The sequence below is a fragment of the Panthera onca genome, chromosome B4, assembly GCF_046562875.1.
Source record: "Panthera onca isolate mPanOnc1 chromosome B4, mPanOnc1 haplotype 2, whole genome shotgun sequence".
NCBI lineage: Eukaryota > Metazoa > Chordata > Mammalia > Carnivora > Felidae > Panthera > Panthera onca.
The window spans coordinates 86,562,457-86,575,950 of NC_138345.1; positions in this window are offsets into that span (position 1 = coordinate 86,562,457).

Below are 13,494 nucleotides of genomic sequence, written 5' to 3' on the forward strand. Positions count from 1 at the left end.
CACCACACATTTTATATTTTTGATGTCATATTTTGCATCTTTTGTGTATCCCTTAACTAATTATTGTAGTTAGAGTTACTTTACCATTTTTGTCATTTAACCTTTGTACTAGCTTTATAAGTGTTTAATCCACTACCTTTACTATATATTGCCTTTACCAGTGAGACCTTTACTTTCATATGTTTTCTTGTTATTGATGTCTTTTTAGCTTAAAGAATTACACTAACATTTCTTGAAAAGCTGGTTTAGTGGTGATGAATTCCTTTAGTTTTGTTTGTCTAGAAAAGTCTTTATCTCTCTTTGAGTTCTGAATGATAACTTTGCTGGGTAGAGTATTCTTCACCCTTTTTGTTTTTGTTTTTGCTTTCTTTTCTATACTCTGAATATCTCATGGTACTTCCTTCTGGCCTACAAAGTTTCTACTGAAAAAATCAGCTGATAGTCTTATGGGGGTTCCCTTGTACATAACAAATTATTTTTCTTCTGCTGTTTTTAAGATTCTCTTTTTATCTTTACCTTTGATACTTCAATTGTAATGTGTCTTGGTGTGAATCTCTTTGGGTTTCTCTTATTTGGAACTCTCTGTACTTCCTGGATTTGGATGTCTGTTTCCTTCCCTAGGTTAGGACATTTTGCAGCTATTATTTCTTCGCATAATTTTTTGCCCATTTCTTGCTCTCTTCTTCTGGGCCCTCTAAAATGCACATGTTATTTCAGTTGATGTTGTCCCATAGGTTCTTTAGGCTATTTTCACCTTTCAATATTCTTTTTTTCTTTCTGCTGCTCTGTTTAGGTGAGTTCCACTTCCCTGTCTTCCAGGCCATTGATCCATTCTTCTGCTTCATCTAGTCTGCTGTTGAACCCCTCTAGTGTATTTTTCAGTTCAGTTATTCTGTTCTTCACTTCTGTGACTTTTGTCTCATACTTCTAATATTCTGTTTGTTGATATTGTCACTGTTCATCCATTGTACTCCTGAATTTAGTGAGCATTTTTATTTGAAATATTAAAAATTATTATTTTTTAATCACAATGTGGTGAACAGTTTTATGACCATTACTTTGAATGCTTTATTAGGTAGATTATTTATCTCATTTTCATTAAGGTCTTTTCCTGAGATTGTGTCTTGTTCTTTCATTTGGAACACATACCTATCTTTCCTCGTATTGCTTGATTTTCTGTGTTCTACATGTTAGGTGAAATAGTTACCTCTCCTGGTTTTGATGGAGTGACCTTGTGTAGGAGATGAAACTTATCATTTAACCTTGCTCTACCTCTTGGGTGTCTCTCAAACCTTTGTGATCATCTAAGTAGCCTGATTTATTCTTGATAGTTCTCAGTTGTTGAGAGTGTGCCAAGATCTGCCAATGTTCTAGAGTAAATGATCTCACCATCTGGTTCCAGGCTAAGAAGCCATATCCTCTGGCAGCAGATTTTAAACACTATAGATACATATAGTCTTGTGGGACCACAGTGGTAAGCCCTGCTGCCTTCCATACAAGATGTGTAAGTGTCCCTTAGGTTACAGTTGCAAAAATTGAGGTTTTAGGCAAATGTATACACTCTTTCCTTGGGATTCCAGGGAGCTGTGGCAAGACCTAGGGAGGGCTCTAAATTCATATTTTCCTGCCTGTGTTCCCTGAAGGTGCCTCTGTAGCCTCTAGATGTGTGGCAAACCTGAAGCCTGTCCTTTGGGTTGGAGTTCCAGGACAAGTAGATAGACCTTTTTTCACAGACAGACTAGGTATGTGCTTCAATCTGCTGTCTGTGTAGTGCCCTGTATACAGTAGCCTGCCCAGAACTGTCTTGCAATTATTATAGTTCTGTGTAGAAATACAGTTCTTCTGGCCACCAGGGACAGGTGATCAAGGGGCATCCCCTGTAGACTGTGCTCATCTGTCTGTGCTCATCCACAGGCTTTAGTGAAGCTGCAGGAGAGTGCTAAGAGTGAGGCATATACACAGCTTTAGCATGCAGGGAAGAGTGCTAGGGGCAGGACACGCAGCTTTAGTGAGGCAGAAGCCGATAGAGTTACTTTACCATTTTTGTCATTAGGGATATGGCAGCATTTTTAGCAAGGTTTTGGTGAGGCTGTGGAGGAAGAATGCAAAACTGGCACTTGCCAGTACCTTTGTACCCAGAGAAAGTCCCAAATGGCCCTTGTCGCTCTGGCAGATGCTTTAAGATTAACAAATGAAGCTCTTTCACATATAATCCAGTTAGCTCTCAAGCTGCTGCTTTCGCACTGGATCCCAGGATGAGTGAGTCCTCACATGAGCCTCTCCTAAGGAATATCTCAGATCCTCGTAGCCCCGTGGATCTCCTGGGTATAAACCTGATTGTTTTCCATAGTTAAGCATTTTAGGGGCCTTATTTCTCTGGCGTAGGTCCCAAGGGTACCTGGGTACCCAAGGGTACCTGATGTGAAGCAATTCTCTCACTCCTCAGGAAGAGTCTCCAGGCCCATGAGATCCCTTCCCATTGTGGGTTTCCATTACAGGGAGGGGGTTTTGGTGAGACACTGTATCTGCCTTCCCTATCTGTCTCAATGTGGCCCTTTTATTTGTTGTTGTGGAGGAATTGTCAGCTAGTTTCCAGTTCTCTTTCAGCAGGGATTAATCCATAAGTAGCTATACATTTAGTGTGTCCATAGGAGGAAGTGTTCAGGGTCTTCCTATTCCACCATCCTGATCCACTCCCCAAGGATAACATAGTTTATGGCTGCAGAAAATTGTTTCAGTTGAAGCTTATCTGTATGGTAGAAATATATGTATTTTTGTCCAGCTAAAGAGGGAAACCAGCAGAGTCAAAAGGAATTTAACTGGTTCTCCTAAAGGTGTTTCTGGCAAATTTGGAAAAAGTTCAGATCTGTGTGGTCTGAAATAAGAATCAGGCTTCTAAATTGAGAGTAATAAGGGATATTTCCTTTTCTGAGTTCAATTTATCAATTTGTTAGCTCTGTCATACCTTCCATTCTTTTTTACATTTACCCTTAGGAAACCACATTTATCTTTCTTATGGAAACTAGACATTCTTTTGACTTCATTCAACTTAGTATTTATGTCACCTGGTACTAAGAAAATGATAAGGAAAATATACATATTATTTTTGCTTTGAAGGAAGGAATGAATGAATCAGAATATATATGGATTCACAGATGGTAGCAGATTGTGTTCTGTCATAATCTGGACATGTAAACTAAATGTCCAAATGTGAAGATAATGGTTAGTTCTATTAAAAGTAGTTATATCTGGGCTTGTTTTATGCAGTCCTTAATTTTATTACACATGTGATATTAGCAGTTTGGGTAATAAATAGAAAAAAGTCATTGACTTTGAAATAAGAAAACCTGAGTTATAGTTTATATCAGCTTTCTATTACTATATAGTAAGTAACAAAAATGTGGTTGCCTAAAATAATACAATTTATTATCTAACAGCTTTCATGATTTAGGAGTCCAGGGATAGGTCAGCTGGGACCTCTACTCAGGGTCTCACCAGGCTGAAATAAAAGCGTTAGTCATGGCTGAAATCTCATCTGGGGCTCAGAGTTCTCTTCCAGACTCACTGGTTGTTGGCCTAATTAAGTTCCTTTTGGACTGAATTCCCCATTTTATTGCTGTCATCAACTGTGGGCCACTCACAACTTCTAGAGGCCACTATCCAGTTCTTGCTACATAGTTCCCTCTATAGACAGTTTACAAATGGCTGTGTGTGTGTGTGTGTGTGTGTGTGTGTGTGTGTGTGTGTGTCTTCTAGTAGGAGAATTTCTATTGCCTCCAATCTCTCTGGTTTATTTTACCTCTGATTGCTGGATCTTCTTTTAAAAAGTTCATCTGATTTTGCCAGGCCCACCAAAGCTAATCTTCCATTTGATTAACTTAAAGTTAACTTATTATGGATCTGAATTATATCCAAAATTTCTCAACCTGCCATATACTATAACTTAATCATAGAAGTGATGTCTTACTTCACTCACTGCAACTCAAATGGAGGGGATTATACAAGGTATGTATACCATGAGGTAGGAATCTTGGAAACCATCTTAGAATTCTGCTTACCATATAGTCTATTAACTATTATGTTGTTTTATTCATGTAACATTAAACAATTTATTTCTCTTACCTCTGTCTTCCCATGTATAAAATTAGGTAATTATATGAAATAAGGCCACTGGGAAATCTCTAGCATTTGACATTTTAAAATTCCATGAAGAAGAGAATCTGATATTATTAATAACAATAAGGTATAGACACACATGGATTTGTGATGCCCTCTGATTGTCTGGTAATGATTGTAGGAGCTTGCCTTGGATTCAAAAGTTGTCAGAAAGCAAGTAAATAAAGACATCAAGAGCAAGTACTTAAATGAATTCAGGGCACACATTTATTGCCTATCCCCTACTCATTGAACTGTTATGGGATTCAGAACATAACATGGGACATTAAAGTATTCATTGAACTATAATCATTATGGAAATTTAGAAATTTGAGAGGTTTGACATAGTAGGTAGTAAAACTGACTAAAACTCTAAAAGTTGAGGTATTTTTAATGGCTTCTCATCTAAAATGACAAGCTTATATTGCTATGTAATCTGTCATATTATAAAATTGTATTTCCAAGCTAATAAAATGGTTTATAAAACTTGACTTGAAATATATTAGTAGTAGTATATTAGTATTAGAAAGATGTAAGAATACATAAAACATAGATGCAACAAACTTCTCTAGAGAAAGTTTAGGAGTCATGCCAGACAACAGATATTTCTTTAGTAAATTTCAGAAAGCATAAGCTCTCCCAGGGAAAAAAAGATAAGATGAAATGGGATAGTAGGGTTTTCTTTCCCATTATAACCCCATTTAGAATGTTTCCAGTTTAATTTGAAACACCAGAGATGTTCTCCAGCAATGCCTCTGAAAACAAGACAGGGTGCACCTTCTTTTTCTGTGGTGTTGGACATCAATGTTTTTCAAATGGTTTCTGAAAGAGTTTTATAGCATTAACTAACTCAGGACAGTGAAGCACTGTGTGGTACTTGAAAAATTCACAGGAGTGGTCCTGGGCCAACAGATCTTATTCAGTCTGGATAGATTCATGGCCAAAAAGAAAGTACAACTCTTTCAATAACATAAAGAAAACAGCAGTTGTAATCAACTGGGATGTCTTTGAGGGGCCTAAATGGTGACCTGGCAATGAGCTTTGGTCACAGTAAAAAGCTAATCCTCTAGGGTTGAATAAGAGCTGCTAGAAAAATCCTGAGCCACTGGAAATCATTGTCCTATTTATAAAGAAATGATACAGACGGTTGAAGAAGTGGACATAAAGGTGATGCAGGTTGCCAGGTAAATCGGCATAATGGTGAACTTCCTTTATTCTTGCTCCACCAGGCTGACTCTCAAAAGGGATTTGCTGTCAGACTTGCTGGCTGACTGCCAAATTTATTGGTCTTGTTGCCTGATGTGTTTTGACTTACAGGGAGGTAGAAAGTTTGAAATGCCTTACAACATGCTCTGCTGTACTTAGAAGAGACAGGCGGTCACAAAATGTCAGAAGCACAGAGCTATACTTCAGACTTCCAAAAGTCATCCTAACATCAGTCATATAAATGAGTGGCATGCTTTAGAAACAGTATCTGAGCTCTTGCTTCAGGGCTAGCCAAGATATCTAGATTTTCCATTGCTGATAGGGAAGTCATTTCAATAAATTATTCCTCTTTTCAATACAATTGATGAAAGAATATTTAAGAGGAGAAGAAAATAATTTTTTAGAGAGAAGCTCTATGTAATATTGCTGTGGTGGCCAGAATAGGAAGTTGGTAGGTCACAGCTCTATTGGCAGTAACAGGAAGTCACAAGAACTCTGTTTAAAACTGGTCTCCTCCAGATCTTGTGTGACCTTCACCAAATTAAATTACTTGCTCTGACTTTGGCTTCTAATTTTACTACCAATAATAATCTAATAAATTATTAAATATTACATAACAAAAGTATCCCATTTCATCCAGCTAACACTGTAACCCTCCAGCATCCATATTACTCCTATCATCTTTCTTTTCTCCATAGCTCTTATCATCATTACATTCAATATATAGTTTGCTTGCTTATTTTGCTTATTTTTGTTTTCTCCTCCCCAAAGACATGTTAACTCCACAAGGAAAGACATTCTGTCTACTTTGCTAACAGATTTAACTCTAAGGCCTAGAATACTACCTAACACATAATAAAGGTTCATATTTTTATTTGTTGAAAAAATAAGGGGCGCCTGGGTGGCTCAGTCGGTTAAGCGTCCGACTTCAACTCAGGTCACGATCTCGCAGTCTGTGAGTTCGAGCCCCGCGTTGGGCTCTGGGCTGATGGCTCAGAGCCTGGAGCCTGCTTCAGATTCTGTGTCTCCCTCTCTCTCTGCCCTTCCCCCACTCATGCTCTGTCTCTCTCTGCCTCAAAAATAAATAAACGTTAAAAAAAAATAAACTGATTCACTTAACCGGTGCTTGTGAAAATAAAGTGAAATGGCTTATGCAAAGAATTACATCTATAGACCCTAATAAATATTAGTCATGTTTTAATACTGTGCATAGGTCTTTTCTTTGTAAAAGTATAAGCAGACCCTCCTCCACATCACCTTGTGAGTTCTGAGAATGCAGGTTCTTATTTTATTTATCTCTGTATACTCAGTAACTACCCAGTGAATTAATCTCTGTATACTCAGTAACTACCCAGTGAATTCATGTGTGAATAATATTGCAGGAAGCATACAACCATTCAATAATTAAGAAGAAAACATGCAAATACCTGACCCATACCTAAAGACATAAGTACATCCTTCTAATGAAAAAGGTAATAAAATTATTCAGTATCTTGGCAAGGTCATCTATAGATGTCTTCAGCTAGACACTGAGTCAGAGCCTTTAGTATTTTGTAAAACGATACACAATAATTTAAGTAATTTTTATTTTATTTATTTAAACTATTTCCCCTAAAGGGCATGCATTATAGCCCATTTGTATTTATTCCATAAATATTTATCATGGTCTCTTATATATAATAGTAGGTGCTTTTCTTGTAGGAAAAGCAAGGATCAAAGTATAGTTTTGATCTGGGGATCTACTTTTTCTTCCTTAAAACTAATCTGCTAGAAATCAACATATAGGACACAATTTTGTTCTATGAATGGCTACAATCCACCTGTACATAGTAAACTTTAATGATGACAGGAAAAAATGAAGAGCCATGGTTTCAACTAGATTTATCTCTTTGGTTAAGAATACGCTAGAGGATTTACGAAACAAAACAAATGAGCAAAGAGGGAGGGAGGGAGGGAGGGAGGGAGGGAGGGAGAGAGAGAGAGAGAGAGAGAGAGAGGCAGGCAAACCAAGAAACAGTCTCTTAACTATAGAGAACAAACTGACAGTTACCAGAGGGGAGGAGGGTGAGGGGATAGGTGAAACAAGTTATGGGGATAAAGGAGTGCACTTGTGATGAGCACAGAGTGATATATGGAATTATTGAATCATCACACTGTACTCTTGAAACTAATGTAACACTGTATGTTAACTTACTAGATTTAAAATAAAACCTTAAAAATATAAGATTTAAAAAAAGAAACACTAGAGGATCTTCAAAATCTCAACTGCAGTTGTTGTGAGAAAATTCAAAACACAAAATCATAGTCTCTAGAGATCAAGGCAAATGCTGCTGGTATTCCAGATTCTCTTGAATATAAGAAATTGATATGTTAGCTTAATGAGGAAAGTATTAAATTCTGTCCAAGGCTAGTTACTTCAAAAGTTCTAAGATTTAGAGAGTTAGAATCAGTAAAGTCCAACAGCAGTTAGAGACTAAAGTGTGGTCCAGGAGCAGAAATCTAACTGGGATGGAGTATGAGGTTAAAAGGCCATGGCATGTTTGAGAGATAAATTGGAAAATTAATAACATTTCACTTGTAGAAGTACTAAAATTCTTGACTGTTCTCTCAAAATGGAAACGGGTACAGGAAAATTAAGCCTAATTTATCAGGACAGAAACTCTAATGAGCAACAAGAGTAATTATACTTTTTCCAAAGTGTTCTTCAGTTCTTATAAATAATTCATACTGAATTTGGTCCTAGAAAGAGCCTGAAATGAGCATAAAATAATCATAGCTTTAGCATAGACTTAATGCAAGTCAGGGTTCCTAAAATAGGCGGTTTAGCAGGTTGAAAAGATCTGGACACTACACATGTGTAGTTACTGACAAATAGAACTGGACATGAGTCCCCAAAGAATCTCTGCAAGAAAAACTTTTATGCTATTAATTTAGATTTCATGAAATCACATTTGTAAAAATTCCATATTCATATAAAAGGAAAGATAATTTTTATCTTGGAATGATTTCAAACTGTACAAAAATTGCAAAATTAATGCATATTGCTTTTTTTCCACAAGACAACTGAGAGGAAATTACTGACATGATAGCCCATCACCACCTAATAATTTAGTGTCTAAATTTTAAAAACAGAGATATTATTCCATGTAAAGACAATAAACCATGAAAATCAGAAAATTAACTTGATATAGTATTACTGTCTAATCCACAGACCTTATTCAGGTGGTGCCAGATAATGTTGTTCATGGAAAAGTCAGCCAATTTCACATCATGTGTATTTGTTTGTTAAGTCTCCTTATTTTTTTAATATGAAATTTATTGTCAAGTTGGTTTCCATACAACACCCAGTTCTCATCCCAACAGGTGCCCTCCTCAAGGCCCATCACCCACTTTCCCCTCCCTCCCACCCCACATCAATCTTCAGTTTATTCTCAGTTTTTAAGAGTCTCTTATGGTTTGCCTCCCTCCCTCTATAACCTTTTTCCCTCTTCCCTCCCCCATGGTCTTCTGTTAAGTTTTTCAGGATCCACGTAAGAGTGGAAACATATGGTATCTGTCTTTCTCTGCCTGACTTATTTCACTTAGCATAACACTCTCCAGTTCCATCCACGTTGCTACAAAAGGCCAGATTTCATTCTTTCTCACTGCCACGTAGTATTCCATTGTATATATAAACCACAACTTCTTTATCCATTCATCAGTTGGTGGACATTTAGGCTCTTTCCATAATTTGGCTATCGTTGAAAGTGCTGCTATAAACATTGGGGTACAAGTGCTGCTATGCATCAGCATTTCTGTATCCCTTGGGTAAATTCCTAGCAGTGTTATTGCTGGATCATAGGGTAGATCTATTTTTAATATTTTGAGGAACCTCCACACTGTTTTCCAAAGTGGCTGTACCAGTTTGCTTTCCCACCAACAGTGCAAGAGGGTTCCCATTTCTCCACATCCTCTCTAGCATCTATAGTCTCCTGATTTATTCATTTTAGCCACTCTGACTGGTGTGAGGTGGTATCTCAGTGTGGTTTTGATTTGTATTTCCCTGATGAGGAGCGACGTTGAGCATCTTTTCATGTGCCTGTTGGCCATCTGAAAGTCTTCTTTGGAAAAGTGTCTATTCATGTCTTCTGCCCATTTCTTCACTGGATTATTTGATTTTCATGTGTGGAGTTTGGTGAGTTCTTTATAGATTTTGGATACTAGCCCTTTGTCTGATATGTCATTTGCAAATATCTTTTCCCATTCCGTTTGTTGCCTTTTAGTTTTGTTGATCGTTTCCTTTGCAGTGGGGAGACTTTTTATCTTCATGAGGTCCCAATAGTTCATTTTTGCTTTTAATTCCCTTGCCTTTGGAGATGTGTCAAGTAAGAAATTGCTGCAGCTGAGATCAGAGAGGTTTTTTCCTGCTTTCTTCTCTAGGTTTTTCATGGTTTCCTGTCTCACATTCAGGTCCTTTATCCATTTTGAGTTTGTTTTTGTGTATGGTGTAAGAAAGTGGTCTAGTTTCATTCTTCTGCATGTTGCTGTCCAGTTCTCCCAGCACCATTTGTTAAAGAGACTGTCTTTTTTCCATTGGATGTTCTTTCCTGCTTTGTCAAAGATTAGTTGGCCATACATTTGTGGGTCCAATTCTGGAGTCTCTATTCTGTTCCATTGGTCTATGCGTCTGTTTTTGTGCCAATACCATGCTGTCTTGATGATTACAGCTTTGTAGTAGAGGCTAAAGTCTGGGACTGTGATGCCTCCTGCTTTGGTCTTCTTCTTCAAAATTACTTTGGCTATTCGGGGCCTTTTGTGGTTCCATATGAATTTTAGGATTGCTTGTTCTAATTTCAAGAAGAATGCTGGTGCAATTATGATTGGGATTGCATTGAATGTGTAGATTGCTTTGGGTAGCACTGACATTTTAACAATATTTATTCTTCCAATCCATGAGCACGGGGTGTTTTTCCATTTCTTTGTAGCTTCCTCAATTTCCTTCATAAGCTTTCTATAGTTTTCAGCATACAGATCTTTTACATCTTTGGTTAGGTTGATTCCTAGGTATTTTATGCTTCTTGGTGCAATTATGAATGGGATCAGTTTCTTTATTTGTCTTTCTGTTGCTTCATTATCAGTATATAAAAATGCAACTGATTGCTGTACATTGATTTTTTATCCTGCAACTTTGCTGAATTCATGTACAGTTCTAGCAGACTTTTGGTGGAGTCTATCGGGTTTTCCATGTATAATATCATGTCATCTGCAAAAAGTGACAGCTTGACTTCATCTTTGCCAATTTTGATGCCTTTGATTTCCCTTTGTTGTCTGATTGCTGATGCTCGAACTTCCAACACTATGTTAAACAACAGCGGTGAGAGTGGACATCCCTGTCGTGTTCCTGATCTCAGGGGGAAAGCTCTCAGTTTTTCCCCATTGAGGAAGGTATTAGCTGTGGGCTTTTCATAAATGGCTTTTATGATGTTTAAGTATGTTACTTCTATCCCAAGTTTCTCGAGGGTTTTATTAAGAAAGGATGCTGAATTTTGTCAAATGCTTTTTCTGCATTGATTGACAAGATCATATGGTTCTTATCTTTTCTTTTATTAATATGCTGTAATACATTGATTGATTTCTGAATGTTGAACCATCCCTGCAGCCCAAGAATGAATCCCACTTGATCATCGTGAATAATTCTTTTTCTCTGCTGTTGAATTCTATTTAGATTCAATTATCTTGTTGAGAATTTTTGCATCCATATTTATCAGGGATATTGGCCTGTAGTTCCCTTTTTTTGCTGGGTCTCTGTCTGGTTAGGGAATCAAAGTAATGCTGGCTTCATAGAATGAATCTGGAAATTTTCCTTCCCTTTCTATTTTTTGGAACAGCTTGAAGAGGATAGGTATTATCTCTGTTTCAAATGTCTGGTATAATTCCCCAGGGAAGCCTTCTGGTCCTGGATTCTTATTTGTTGGAAGATTTTTTTTTTTTAATTTTTTTTTCAACGTTTTTTTTTTTTTTAATTTTTATTTTTGGGACAGAGAGAGACAGAGCATGAACGGGGGAGGGGCAGAGAGAGAGGGAGACACAGAATCGGAAACAGGCTCCAGGCTCCGAGCCATCAGCCCAGAGCCCGACGCGGGGCTCGAACCCACGGACCGCGAGATCGTGACCTGGCTGAAGTCGGACGCTCAACCGACTGCACCACCCAGGTGCCCCTGTTGGAAGATTTTTGATAACTGATTCAATTTCTTTGCTGGTTATGGGTCTGTTAAAGTTTTCTATTTCTTCCTGTTTGAGTTTGGAAGTGTGTGGGTGCTTAGGAATTTGTCCATTTCTTCCAGGTTGTCCAGTTTGTTGGCATATAATTTTTCATAGTATTCCCTGACAATTGCTTGTATTTCTGAGAGATTGGTTGTCATAATTCCATTTTCATTCATGATTTTATCTATTTGGGTCCTCTCCCTTTTCTTTTTGAGAAGTCTGGCTAGAGTTTTATCAATTTTGTTTATTTTTTAAAAAAACCAACTCTTGGTTTCATTGATCTGCTTTACAGCTTTTTTAGATTCTATATTGTTTATTTGTGCTCTGATCTTTATTCTTTCTTTTCTTCTGCTGGGTTTGGGGTGTCTTTGCTGTTCTGCTTCTGTTTCCTTTAGGTGTGCTGTTAGATTTTGTATTTGGGATTTTTCCTATTTCTTAAGTTATCCCTGGATTGCAATGTATTTTCCTCTCAGGACTGCCTTCACTGCATCCCAAAGTGTTTGGATTATTGTATTTTCATTTTCATTTGTTTCCATATATTTTTAAATTTCTTCTCTAATTGCCTGGTTGACCGATTCATTCTTTTGTAGGGTGTTCTTTAACCTCCATGCTTTCGGAGGTTTTCCAGATGTTTCCCTGTAGTTGATTTCAAGTTTCATAGCATTATGGTCCGAAAGTGTGCATGGTATGATCTTAATTCTTTTATACTTATCAAGGGCTGTTTTGTGACAGCCTCTGATTGCTGAGTAATACTCCATTGTGTGTGTGTATATATATATATACACACACACAAATATATACACCACATTTGTATATATACAAATATATACACCACATTTTCGATATCCATTCATCCATTGATGGACATTTGGGCTCTTTCATACTTTGGCTATTGTTGATAGTGCTTCTGTAAACATGGGGGTGCAATTGTCCCTTCGAAACAACACACCTGTATCCCTTGGATAAATGCCTAGTAGTGTAATTGCTGGGTCGTAGGGTAGTTCTATTTTTAGTTTTTTGAGGAACCTCCATACTGTTTTCCAGAGTGGCTGCACCAGCTTGCATTCCTACCAACAATGCAAAAGAGATCCTCTTTCTCTGCATCTTTGCCAACATCTGTTGTTGCCTGAGTTGTTAATGTTAGCCATTCTGACAGGTGAAAAGTGGTATCTCATTGTGGTTTTGATTTGTGTTTCCCTGATGATGAGTGATATTGAGCATTTTTTCATATGTCAGTTGGCCATCTGGATGTCTTTGAAGAAGTGTCTATTCATGTCTTTTGCCCATTTCTTCACTGGATTATTTGTTTTTTGGGTATTGAGTTTGAGAAGTTCTTTATAGATTTTGGATACTAACCCTTTCTCTGATATGTCGTTTGCAAATATCTTCTCCCATTCTGTCAGTTGCCTTTTAGTTTTGCTGATTGTTTCCTTTGCTGTAAGGAAGCTTTTTATTTTTATGAGGTCCCAGTAGTTCATTTTTGCTTTTGTTTCCCTTGCCTCCAGAGACATGTTTAGTAAGAAGTTCCTGCGGCCAAGAACAAAGAGGTTTTTGCCTGCTTTCTCCTCAAGGATTTTGATGGCTTCCTGTCTTACGTTGAGGTCTTTCATCCATTTTGAGTTTATTTTTGTGTATGGTGTAAGAAAGTGGTCCACGTTCATTCTTCTGCATATTGCTGTCCAGTTTTCCCAGCACCACTTGCTGAAGAGACTGTCTTTCTTCCATTGGATATTTTTTCCTGCTTTTTCAGAGATCAGTTGGCCATATGTTTGTGGGTCCATTTCTGGGTTCTCTATTCTGTTCCATTGATCAGAGTGTCTGTTCTTGTGCCAGTACCATACTGTCTTGATGATGACAGCTCTGTAGTATAGCTTGAAGTCTGGGATTGTG